The following is a 14,247-nucleotide window of genomic DNA, read 5'->3' as shown; positions in this document are numbered from 1 at the left end:
TTCAGATAAATGTTTCTGATTTGAATGATGTGGCGGCGATAAAATGTCAAACATCTGTGTACCTCAGAGAAAAGGAAGGAAGTAGCACGTGTAAGGAACAGCATGGGGTGATACAAATCAGAAATATTATCCAGTGGCTACACTGTAAAAATGATAATGATTTTAACGGTTGACTGTAAAAATATTACAGTGAAAAATTGTTAGAAAACATAACTTCACTGTTTTTTTGTATATTTCAAAATACTTCAAAGTATTTTGTATATTTATGGCTGGGGCAGTACCCTGAAAAGCTACTAATATGCCCATTATAAGCTATGCACCCATTCGAGGGTATCTTTTTTCTCTCATCCTTAACATTTAAATTGAATGCCTCAGTCAATGTAAATCATTTTGAGTTATTAAATGTAATTAGGCTTATAGGCATGTAGTGTACAAATGGAGGAGATTCAGCACTGCCATTGCTATTATGTGTGGTTGTCCAAATAAATCTATGCCAAGAAAAAAGCATATAGGTCTACTGCAGGTGAAGAAGCATCTATACAGATCTACAGACAGCTCTTGCATTGGTCTGTCAGTTATCAATATTGCATTGGCAAATTTTACTCCAGAAGAGTGAACTGGCTGTCCGTGAGCTGAAGTTTAACAGTTATGAAATGTATAGTGCCTTCAGGAAGTATTCAGTTTACTCCCTTGAGTTTTTACATATTGTTTTGGGTATATATCTCAATGTTATAACCCTAGAGTATACCCCACAATGATGCAACATTTAGATTATAAAACCCAAAACACTTACAGTCATCATAACCTTGAGCATGTTAGTCAAGGCAGTCAAATCAAGTCTTCACAAATCCCATTGTACTGTACAATTTGTCTTTTAGTGCCTTTGAGGTCATAGCAGTCGCTGTCAATTAATTTGAGAAATAATGAAATACAATAAATAATTAACATGGATGTGCAGTTTGCGTTGAATAAAGTTAACAAAGGGTTGTGGAAAATATACATATTCAAAAGTTTTTGAGTAAAGTATGCCAAGTCAAATTGAGGCCATTCAATGCAAGTATCTAATATACTAAAGGCTGACCACACATCACATTGACTCAGGTTTCATCAGATCCCAGTTCTATTACAAGAGTTTCAGGTTTTGTTTTAGCCTGTTGCGCAACAAAACTCCATCTATGACGCAACAAAATCAGACCTCTTCATCTGAACAGAAAGCACACACATCTTCTAGTATTTATGGATAAACATGTAGATTAACTTTTAAGGGAACTACATTTTCTATTAAATGTTTACATTTAAAAACATCTGACCTTAATGTTGACTTCTGTGAGACATTATAATGGAAGGCATAACTTCTTTGGAGGGTTGGGACCCAATTAGGCCATTTCCAAAATAGAAAATGCGTTGGGAGTCACTTACAAGATGGAAAATGAAAAAGGAGGAAGATAACCAATAGGACAACAACAGTCACAATTATATTGTTTTAACAGACCCATCATTCTCATGGCTTCTAGCAGACTCAAGGCATGACTTATCCCTTACTCAGTGGCTGGTGTCGTAGCTGGTCTCCTGGTCACTTGTGTGTTAATTGCCCTTCATATCCAGTTGTTGTTTTTTTTTTTTTCCACAGACAGTTTCTTGACTGACAGGCAGACTGATCTCTAAGTGTTTTTTGAAAGACAGTAATATGCAATTAAACATGCACATTCAGAAAAAAAAAAAAAAAAAAAAAAAACACACAGATCTTGTTGCATAAACACCCAAAATGCATAAGTATTTTTCTGATTTTCTACATAATTTATGAGTACTATACAAAATTGCTTTTACAGGAGCAAAAGAAATCCAATTTACAAATGCTTTAGCGACAAAACAAGAAGCAATCAATGTGTGAATTACAATTAAAGCCAGTAAGTAAATCTTAGACTTAATAGTGATGTCAAGCAGTTTTGCCTCCTCCCATCTGAAATGCCTGATTATTGTGATGCAGATATTTCAAAACATTGTGGTGTGAATGAGTTTTTTTTTAATGGGAAATTGACCAATATCTCTTATTTACAAATGCCTGGAAAGAAAGCATTTGTTTGCTTAAAATCAATATCAAAATCAATGTACCTGGGGGTACTCTTTTCTTGAGAAAAATAAGTGCACTTAATTTTATTGAACACGCACTTGTAGTGTACTTTAAAACTTTAAAAAAGTAAAAAAAAACAACAAAAAAACTGTTCTTATTATTTTATTAATGAAATAAAAGTCCATATTTGTAGGTTTTTTTTTTTGCTACATCGGAATGGGATGACACTTGGCGACTTTTGTCACATTAGCTATGTGAACACACACAAAAAGAAATAATGGACATGACTTGGACATGTTTGCACTTTGGCTCCTTCGCTGTCAAAAATGACCGATATAGGAAATGAATGAGTAATACGAAAAAATGCGAAACCTTATAATCTTTTGGTGGTAAAAACGTACAATTCAGTCCCCAAATTTTAAAACTGCAGTAGGTGACTTTTGTAAAAAAAAAATATATTTTTTTACATATTTGTTAACTGTAAACTTTGTAAACTAATAATAATTAATAATAATAATAATAATAATTCCGCATAATGCCGCAGCTGTGCTAATGGCGGAGAAACAACCTAAACTGCTAATTTCTCGAGTGGCACCTGCTCATAAAACAAAGACGTGTAAAAGGAAAAAGACAGATGACGATAAACAAGCAAAAAAGAAAGAATTAGACTGAGCCCATTGACTCGGTGTCAAAACTCTAGTAACTTAGATAAAATGTCATGCACTGTGCAAAGCAACAATTGAAACCTGCTAATTTACTGGCTTGTCATGTTGCTGAAATAATTTACTAACCTTATTTTGCATTAGTCCTATACATATCGCAAAAAAAAAAAAAAAAAACGTACATACTGTTAGGTTAGTTACCGTAACTGTTATAATATCTTAGCTATAACTTATAGAAAGGGTGCAATGTTATAAAGTTACATTACATGTATTGCAAAATACTGTATGTAATGATTTGAGGATCAAGTTTGTAGTCCAAGTATGGGCAGGCCTTAGTTAATGTAAAGCATATTGTTGATGTTTCGTCCGTCATCAGTGGCCCTGCTTACTAGCCTGCGCGTTCACGGCAGGCTCCGCTGTGGGGGAGGAGCTGTGGAGGAAGGGCTGTAGCGCAGCAGAGAGCAAGGGGGTGGGACCTGTAAGTTGTGCTTGTTCAAATTTTCCTGCTATAGATCTTTTACATTACATTTTTCTGCTATAGAAAATGTGTTATGCAGTGACGTCACATATGCGACGTGTAGTCTTTCTCGTTATGTCTATTCCACAACTGCTTGCCAAAGAATCATACAATATACTGTCAAACTCGTTACATGTGAAATTATATAAAAAATTCATAGACAACATATGTTCACATTCATGGCTCAATTCAAACGGGATCAGAAAATAATTATTTTATCTCATTCACTTGCAGTTGCATCCACGCTTTTTCAACCTAGAGGTTCACTTGGAGTTTTACGGATGCGCGGGACTTACCAGCTCTGTAGCCCCATTTTCAGTTGGGACGAAACATGACGTACGTCAGCGTTTTCTCAAAACACCCTATTGCAGCTTTAAAACATGACATGCATGACAAGTTGACATGACAAGTTTCAATAGAAATCACATTAAAGTAAACTAAACTATAATAAATTTAAATTATAATACATTTTCATTTCATAGCAATTAACATGCAACTCAGTGCATTCAATTCACATTTTTTAAGTAAAATATTAAAGTAATATTTTAGTTACATCTTTAAAAAAAAGGTGTGCTAGATTGTACTTCTTTTTCACAAAGTCTCTAGGTTTGTACCACATATTTTTCTAACATGTATATGGTGTTTTCAAACACTATGTGAAAGTGTATGCCCCTAATATGTTGATAAACCTTGCATGCGGATAAGGTCATGCTTTAGACTGCATTAATGCAGCACTACACAATTCTGAAAGCATGTTATTATGGACCCGCATTGTTCTTGCTACCATGATGGATAAAATTCAATCTCTCATGGCATAAATGCACTATAAACGTCATTGTCAGAAAGTGTTCAGAAACACTCTGTTTTAGATTTCACTGGCCCGAACTGTTTTAGAGGAAGTATTTGTAAAATCTAAACTAGTGGCATTGTGTAAGGCTTCAGCAATGATCCAGACTGCATGCTTCCAAACCCATAATCTTGCAGATCATCACTGAAATGTATGTGAGGTGTTGGCCTGAATAGATTGCAGTTTGTTCTTGGAATTGGCAGGTACAACCTAGTAAAAGGCAGTGAGTAATAAGGCTAATGGATTTTCTTGTTATATTGTTAAAGAGGATGAATGTGTCTAAGGGCAAATATTCTTAGGTGCTTTCCTGCTTTTCTCTCTTTTGGCTATGAAAATGTTGTTTATTGTACCATTTGAGAGCTTTGGAACTAATAATGCCTGGGAATTTAAACATATATGTGGCCTTGTTGATGAGTGATCTTTTATTTCCAGGGAGGGGAATGATAAGGAATGTGTGCTGAAGTAAATTACCAATGTTCCATTGCTCGAGTCTCTTGGCCCTATATTGCATCATCACCCCAGAGATAAGTCCAGGGAGGCTTCATCTGAAAATTCTCTCTTAGCAATTTCACTGATGCATTATAGGAAGCACGGGTATTCGTAAGTGAATACAGGAGGGGAAAGCATGTGTCCCTGTGGTCTGCTGTAGTTACCTGCTCACGTAAATCCTTTGCAGCTGCATAGGTAGGTTGTTTAGGCTGTGATTTATGCAGTTGGAGAGGTTAAGAAAGGTTCAAATGCTTCTCAAAGTTTTTGAATAAACTTGCTCGTTCTTTTCCTGCTCTTGTCCTCTGGAAATACTGGAGATTGTTGCTCATACCATTTCTTATGCTGTATTTTGATTTTGCACTGCAGTTTAATGAAATCATTCACATAGCCTTCACGTTCAAAGAAGTGCTCACAAAACATGTGTATCAAAGACTCACTGTGCACATATTGGTTTATGCTATAAAATACATTTCACAGTTGCTTGACAACTCAATTTATTTCTAGACATATTATTACATTTACATTTATCCATTTAGCAGACGCTTTTATCCAAAGCGACTTATAAAATGAGAACAATAGAAGCAATTAAAATAACAGTAGGACAATAAACGTAAGTGCCATGACACCTCTCAGTTTAATTTAACGCAGTTTTTTTAAGAATAGAATAGAATAGAATAGAGAAAGTGTATTACTGGATCAAGTACTGTCGAAAAAGATACGTCTTCAGCAGTTTAACACATATGATATACATAGTTTACATTGGTTATTAAAAAAAAATGACATACAATTGTGAAATAAGAATGTCTTGAATTTAGAACTGCATATAAAAATGGAATCATATTGGATGAAAAAAAAAAAACTTGTTTAGACATGCAAATCTGTGCCAAATATCCGCCAAAATTTCACAATTGGTTGATAAACACATAAAGTTGCTACGTAACAAAAGCAGCAACAGATCTTTTCTTTCATATTGTGATGCACATCCAAAGGAAACAGATTATTGACAAAGAAAAAAGGTAGGGTAGTGATCGGATAATGGCGGATTTGTGATTGTAAGAAAGGGGCGGGGTTTAAGTGGACTAAATGACTAAAAGTCAGGCGTACGCAACCTGAGGAAAGTCTGTAATTTCACCAGAAGGTCGGTGCCTCAACAACAACAACAACAACAACAACAACAAAAAGTTAAGAACGCAGTAGAAACTCCATAGTAACACCCTGGCAACCACCCAAAACACCAAAGCAATGTGGCCGCAAGTTTTTGATGCCAAGATTGCTTCCGAGAATGTAAACAAAAATACATTTTAAATTTAATTTAATGCTGTCTTTGTTTTTTGTGCAATTTCAATTGCAAATGCTGTAACCTACACTCTAATATTCTCCGTTAATGTACGTCTGGTCTCCTCTACCATGTTGGGGAAGTTAGCTCCGCTCTCAATGAAATTATTGATGAGCGCTGATGCATAGCCTTGACTCTTTAATTAGACTGTAACCTGTTAGCACTTGTACAACATACATCACATGGCACTGCACCAAACCGACTAATTGGGAGCTGTGAGAGATGCTGTAGGGTTCACATCATCGATACACATGTGTTAGATGCAGTGCTCAATCTCCTCCATGATTAATGCAGAGGCCTTTGGCTTTGACCCAATCTAATGATGAAGGCCGTACGTCTTGCACGCTGGGCCTGCCGCCACTCATCCCTCCCCATGTCCGGGGGCAGCCCGTCTGGTGGCCCTGGGTTCACGTCAGCTGCCAAGGGTTTGTTAGTGGAAAGCTCACACTGGAGCGGAAGGCGCTGTGGAGAGCTCTTTTGTTGAATTATTCCTCGGGTTATATGGCTTTCTCTCAAACTTTTGCCTGGAAGTTCACAGTAGGTGAGGCAGGAGGAGAGAAGAAGGTGGAAACTTTGTGCAGTCAGTCAGTCAGTGCAACTCAGCACCATGATCTGTGCCACTCTGATTTGCCGAGTGAAGCGGTGCAGTGCTGCTCGCTGCTCTTTAGGACACACGGTGCTCAATTCACTTCAGCTGGATTATTAGCTCTGACTCTCTGTCAGGGCTCTGCTGAATAAATAATGATGAGCTGATGGATTTCCATGTTCTCTTCCTGTTCATTCCATCTGTCTCTCTTGGCCTCTCCCTTATTCTCTCTTATCTCTCTCTCTCTTTCTCTCCTCTGTCTCTCTCTCTCTATACATTGCATGTGAGCTGGTCCTTAAGGCGTTTTCCATCATCTTCCTGTTTTGTGTTGCCTTGCCAAAGGCTTCAATTTGTGATGTACATTGTGTTGTCTTCTGCAAAAGAATATAATAAAATGACTTTCCCGGCTCTCGACCGGTTGAAAGGTGTACTTGGTAATGTGTGTTTTGGCAACTCTGGTTGATACAGGTGGATTTATTTTAGGCTTAAACTGACACCTAGTGGCATAGATGTCCAGTATAGCATTATGCAAAAACAAACATTCAAACATTACTGATGCATTTGTGGAAACGTGCTATTCGAAGTCAGTCATTATTGCAAAATAGTGCAATAACAGGGGTTTCTGAGATGATAGTAAGCATGTTTCTTTCTTTGTAAAACTAGCACAGCCGGTCCAGTACTAGCTGATTATCACTGATATTGTAGATTTTCATCAGTATTGTTCAATGTTGGATTTACATTTATTAATTTAGCTGACGCTTTTTATCCAAAGCGACTTACAATTGCTATATATCTCAGAGGTCGCACGCCTCTGAAGCAACTCGGGGTTAAGTGCCTTGCTCAGGGAGTGAATCTCACAGTGGATTCAAACGTGGGTCTCTCGCACCAAAGGCATGTGTCTTATCCACTGCGCAATCACCACTCCCCATGGCACGTGGATATAATGTGCATTTTACTCTTTTACTTGCCTTCACATGTTTTTTTTTTTTAAAACACTTATAATTTAATAACTATTTCAATTTAAAATTTTCTTTATCAATATAAATTTTTCATACTTTACATTATAATGTTCACTTTTTTGATATTTCAACATGACATCATGACTTTTGCGTAAACATACACACGCCACCTTCAAGTCAAGTGGCATGCTATCTTTACATATTTTGAGCTATCCACGTGTATGCATGTATGTCTACACCGAGTGATTCCGCATGTATGTACACGCCCTTAAATGGCCGAGCGAAACGAAGCAAAATGTAGATCTACATCTGGGGAGCGATATTTTTTTTCCTAGGGGAAGACTCATAAAATGCTATTAACCCCAGTGACGGGTAGGTTTAGGGACGGGGTTGGGGTAGGTCATATACAGTAATGTAACCTTAAGTCAACGGCGTTCATAAACGCGCTGAAAACCGATTATGCGTGTTGATAGCACACCAAAAATGCATACAGTATACAAATTGGCGTGTCATACATACGGCATTTCATGAGATCAGTCTGGATATTTTCACATTTGAGTTTAAATTTAGGGTTGTATTTTTTATTTATTTTTACACAAAAGTGATTTGAAATTTAATATTATCCATTTATCGGTATCGGTAATCAGTCATAACATGTAAATAGTTATCAGCTTATCGTTATTCAGCTTTCTGTTACATTCTGTTCACAAGTTACTTTTTAGGTCCTATCCTAAACGTCGTCAACTATCTTATTTATGATGTGATTTGTAAATCTATTATAAAATTACAACAGTAACTATGGATTTTCCATCTGAGCAGTGTACTGTTGCTATGGTAACCTCCTCATATGAATATATTAATGTTTTGCGTCTGTTTGAAAATATGTAATTTAACCTTTATATTAAAATAAAAGTTTGAAACGTTTTGGCTGGTTTCAAACCTAATTGCAAACTCCCCCCATGCTATATTTTACAATCTGAGCAGTCTGTTTTCTATAGGTGTCATCGATCTTATTGTTAATCGTAGCACATTTGATTTGTTTTATGAAAGAACGAGATTTTGTACATTTTAATGTTGTTACTATAGGCTTTGTGAGTAGCAGACTGCATCATGGCCCACTGCACGGGCAAATTGTGCCCTTTTGAAGAGCAGGGAAAATTTATCAATGTCAAGAAGGTCCCAGAATCTTTGCAGGTTTGTTCTATTTTTAGAAACACAGTGAGGTGTTGAAGGAAGAATGTTCCCATTCTTTCTCTCTGTCTATCTCCCATACCATCCCCTTTCTCCTTCATCCTTTTTTCATTGCTCATTCCCTCTTTCACAGCCATGCTCTCTCCCTTCTTTAACTGCTTTTTTTTTGCTACTTCTTTTTAAGCTATCTCTCCCTCTCTTTTTTATTCTGTGTCTCTCTCTTTCCCTCTCCCTCTGTCTATTTTCTGCTTTACAGCTCTTCCCATATCGCATGAATGCCCCTGTCACATCCGCCACCACCGAGGACACATGCCTCCTGGGGCATCCTGATTGGCTGAAGTTTCAAAGAGTCCAGTGTAGGTGAGTGGGTGGCGGTTTGACTGGAGGGAGTGCGACAGACAGCACAGAGACTGTGCTCAAATGCTGGGGCTCCACAACTGAGTCCAAGAGAATTTTTGAAGTGGGTTTCAACACCTTTTCTCTTCCTGAGACACAGTAATCACAGTGATTCTTGTGAATGTTTCACTACCATAACCTGCAGCCCTGTCAAATCTGTCTTCTTGCAGCCCATCACCCAAATGCACATAGTATATGGAGGCTAATGCTAAATAGCTTATTGGATTTGATGCATTTCAGTGCATAATGTACCACTGCTTTAGGAGAAAGAACATCACGGAGATTAGCTGGTGCTGTGTTGTAGCTGTGAACGCTGCTACGTAGTTTGATTCCAGCTTGCAACATTTTCTGTTTATTTTCCTCTTCTCTCCATCAGTTCAAGCCCATTGTCCTTCATCCCTCCATATAAATAAAAGTGACAGAAAATCCCTTAACAAAAACAATACATAAAAAAGATATTAGTCTCAACATAGCCCTATTTTTATTTTTTTTATATGTTGCGTTTCAGATGCTATAAAGAAGCAGACTTGGCAGTATTATTTTGTGCAGAGTTGTTAAAAAGGAAATCTTATGCCAAGATTAGTGCTTTTCCCTATCTTTCTCTGTATTAGCTTGTACTTACTCAAGTTTCTGCTTAGATGGAGCATAGACATCCCAGAGAGCCTGAATAATTCAGCTGTACAACTTTATCATGTGAAGATCACATACCACTACAAAAGAGGTTCTTTTCATATTTTTGTTGCAGAGAGATTTGGAAATCCCATAGTCAGCTGCTAGAAGACATGACGGTTTGATATCTATCCTTGCTGAAACCATATGTTTAGCAGAAAAATCGAAATGACGGTTGGATTTTTGTAAAAAAAAGAAAAAAAGCTCTATTGTTTTGGTTTGATAATGCCACCTCTCTGAAATGTGGTGGTGAATGTATACAAATATGTAACTGGCTGATATGTCATTGTGATGTATGCTTGATTGTATAGATCATAAAGTTGTTTTGCGGTATTAGATGTCACTTTGTCGAGCGGGTGGATGACATATGGAAAATAAAGGAGGTTTGAGGCTGCCTGCCCAATATTGTTTTTTCCCATTTATTCCTCACAAACACCTCGGACCACCTTGCAGATCAACATATTGCCTTAATCTATTATGGGCATAATTGAAATGCACATAATTTGACTTATCTATTGATGGTAATCTCTCAAAAAATGTCAGTTTTGGAGAAAATTGACTGCTTACTAATTGATGATTACTGATGTTGCACTGATTTACAGCATCAGTATGCATAACAACATATGTATGACTAGACTAGTCATTTCTAATGCAAAAATCAGCTTAACCCTTTGATGCGCAAGCTATGGATACCCCTTCTAATAACAAGACCCATATTCACTTTCTATGTTATTTCATGCATGGCTTGGCATTTTTTTTGTTTCACCTTTTAAAATCACTTTATTTGAGCATTCAAATAAATAAAAGCTTTTAAAACTTATATTCCTTTTGAGTGCCTCAGACTATGTGTTTATTTGAGAAACAATTTGGATCTCCAAACTGAAGAGCACCAAAGGAGCACATTCCTAGTAACTCGTTTGTGGACATTTACAGTAACACTTGAAATATGTTTATTGGCCATTTTGTCAAGCATAACACACATATAACCGAGAACACTGAAATTGAACTGTAGTGTAGAGCACTGTAGGGGACTCTCCCCACCACCAATGATCTCCCCAACACCAATGTGCTGCATCCACCCAGATGATGCGATAGCAGCCATAGTGCAACAGAAATCCACCACACGACGGCTTACAGTATGTGACCGATGGCATTGATTTATGACCACAGATAAAAATGAATATGGAGAATGGAGATACAAGGTCTCTGCCCGACAGCGACAATATATACTTATAACTTTCTATTGCAACTTTTATTTTGTTGACCTAGCTATTAGATAAAATATAATATGTCGACTGCAAGCTATAGTATTGGACATGTTTCTCTTTTGCACTATATGGATTTCAAGGTCAATGTAACTTTAGCCTAAATGTTCAAATATTCGGCTATATCTAGATGTCTTTCACAAAATATCACATATTTTCTGTGACAAAAAATGTATTAAATAAAACTTACATGCATAAAATATACAAAAGCAGCCGCGTTGAAATGTGAAATGTGTGGCAGGTGAATAGTTTTCTGCAGTAAATATATTTATGCTATTTATGAATATCAAATGTTCCTATATGGGTCATTTTTGACCCATTTGTGTAAAATTGAAGTAGAAATACAAAAAACGTGTTTCTTTATAAAGTAAGAAAGGAAAAATAAATATAATGATTTGTGGAAATCAAAAACAAGATATTTAACGAATACCTATTAATAAATGATAAAATACATTTCTTTCAAATATTCAGCAAAGACATGAATACGGGTCATTTTAGACCCATGTTGCACATTAGAAGGGTAGTGGAAAAAAAAAAAAAGATTTTTATTCGAAAAGTAAGAAAGGAAAAATTGAATTAAGGATTTGTAATGATCAAAAACACATTAATTGAGGAATACTGAATGATGAAATTGATTTCTTTCAAAGATATAGAAAATGATAACTCAGACGGGTCTATTTAGACCCATGTTGTGCATCAAAGGGTTAAGATGAAAAGAAAGAGGAAAGTAAGGGATGATGAGACATTTAAGAGTACATAAATACAAGTCGTTTGAGGGCAGCTATTGTTCCCTTTCGTAGTCACTTCGAGTTACGTCAGAAGTGACGGAGATTGGGGGTTTCGCATAGAAAGCCAATCCTCTTCGAGTATTAAAACACGAGCCAATGGCATGCAATGCCTTGGGGCTGCGGAATTTTGCATAGCGTACTCCGCCCTACTCCGTGAGTATAAAAGGAGGAAGTGAACGCAACCGCAGTATGTTTTCGCTTCGGAGCCAAGAGAACCTCTTCACTCCTGAAAGCACTGTTCAAGACTCTTCGAGACGAGCGTCCTCTTCAGTGTTGGTGTGACGGCGGTACCCAGCGAGATTCTGCATCGCCTGCGATCTGAGCAGTGGTCTGCCAGACTTTGCGCTTCTCCCTGGTCGCTTCAGCGCTGAAAGAGTGAATTTCCTCCTCTCATTGAAAGAGCTGCACGCGCACGTCTTTTTAAAGACGGTTCGCCCGTGCTCTTCTGGGTGTGATTGATTTCTGTCGTCATCTGATGGTCACGATCGCTGCTTTGTATGCCTGGGCATTTCAGCATGCAGCAGCAGCGTTCGTGGATGACTCATTTTCCTTCTGTGGGAACATGACCATCTCTACACTGAGGTCGAGACTCAATGATCTCACTTGAGTGAGAGTCCCGGTCCCCCCCGCTCGATCGGTTTCCTCCATAGGGGGCCCGTCGACCCGGGGACCTGGTGATTTACGGTGATGGTGTGGGATAAGCCCCGACGATTCCTCGGGCCACACCTCCCGCCTCAGTGCGAGAGCCAGCGAGCGTTAGTTCGATTCAGTCGGTTGCTTCTTCGGTGGCACCGGCTGCTTCGGGCAGCGCTCCAGATGATGATGCGATGTCGATCACAGCATCACTAGGCGGGCTTGACTCCTCGGGAAGTGAGGATGCGGCCGCGTTGCCTCCCTCGGGAGCGTCAGCGCCGCCGTGTCTGATCCCGCGATGATGGCCGTGCTATCTCGGGCGTCCGTGAGCATCGGGTGGGGGTGGAACTCCGCCCCTCCCCGATCTCTCGCGGCTGAATAATTGGTTTTTGGGTAACGCTGCCGCCTTACGGCCACGGCCAACCCCAATTTCCTTTTTTTCCCCGAGTTGCATGCGGAACTGACACGCACAAAAAAAAAAAAATAAATAAATAAAAAAAAAAAAATAATAAATAAAAAAGCGTGCTTAGTTCCCCGCCCTTCCTCCCCTCGGCGATGCGGCTGTCTGTGGGTACGCTGGGGCTCCCCCGGTCAACCGGCGGTTGCTCTCAGATGCCCCTCCAAAGCCTATGGGTTCTCGTCGTCTATGGCGGCGCGATTCTGTAGAGCGGCGGGACAGGCAGCCTCCGCCCTGCATATGATGAGCACCTACAAAGCTAGCTGCTCAGGAATGTGCACGAGGAGGTGACGGACCAAGCGAGCTGCGAGCCTGTCGCCTACCTTGTCCTTAAACGGGTCACGGAGGCGGTCGCTCGCTCCCTTGGTCAGGTGATGCCCACCGCTGTGGTCCAGGAGCATCATAATGTTCGGCGGTGCGGTCCAGGACTTTGCCCAGCACTTCTCGACCGCCTAGGAGCAGACGAAGGCGGTTTCTCTGCCCCGACGGCCAGCTGCTGCCTCCAACCAGCCGTCGGCTCGGACGCCTCCGCCAGCTCGCCGCCGAGGACGCCCCCCTGCGGCTCCCTTCCCTCCCACGCGGCCCCAGCAGCAGCCTTCAGCCGGTTCGCGTCGCGGAGGAGGCCACAGGTAAGCGTCCCAAGAAAAGAGCCCCCCCTCAGGCCGCGTGCCCCGCTAGATGCCAGGCGAAGCGATGTTCCTGAGGCGGGCCGCTCAGTGATAGTGTCATGGTTTTTCTCAGGAGGCGGTGGCAGGGCCCCTCCTTCCCCGGTGGAGGGCCGGTGGAGAATCTTTTGTTCTAGCTAGCTCCCTGAGCTGGTTGAGGAAAAGCTGACACTGTCATTGAGCACACAGACTGGAATGAGCGCGCACGACGTCCAGTGCGTCGCCCCGTTCATTCCTCTCTGTCTCGGAGGGCGCGGAAGGGTGCGTGTGTCGTCCCCGGGCTACGCCAATCCCTTCCCCCTCTGTCGCCAGACCCCCGGCAGAACAGACCCCCGTGGAACGCTCTGCCTTCCCTGGTCTCTTCTGTCGGGGAGCGGGTTTCGACGGTGCATCCGGACGGGGTAACTCCTGCACGCATGCCGGTCGACCCGCCTCGCTGCCCCTCCGGGGGGACGTCTGTGGTTCGCATGACCCCGTTGGCTCACTTCCTGGAAGCCTGGCTAGCGCTTCCCGGGGTTCCCGCTGGGTCATCAGAACGATCGGATTCGGCTACGCGATTCAGTTCGCACGGTCTCTTCCCCGCTTCAGGGGAGTTCGCTCCACGATGGTTGGTGGCTATGCCCCAGTCTTGAGAGCGGAGATTGCGACCCTGCTGGCGAAGGGTGCAATCGAGACGGTCCCTCCAGCCGAGGTGAGGTCCGGGCTTTACAGCCCCT

The sequence above is a fragment of the Pimephales promelas genome, chromosome 5 (genome assembly GCF_988280905.1).
Source record: "Pimephales promelas chromosome 5, fPimPro1.hap1.1, whole genome shotgun sequence".
Lineage (NCBI taxonomy): Eukaryota > Metazoa > Chordata > Actinopteri > Cypriniformes > Leuciscidae > Pimephales > Pimephales promelas.
The sequence above is the reverse complement of the archived record's forward strand: the minus strand, read 5'-3'. Positions refer to the sequence as shown.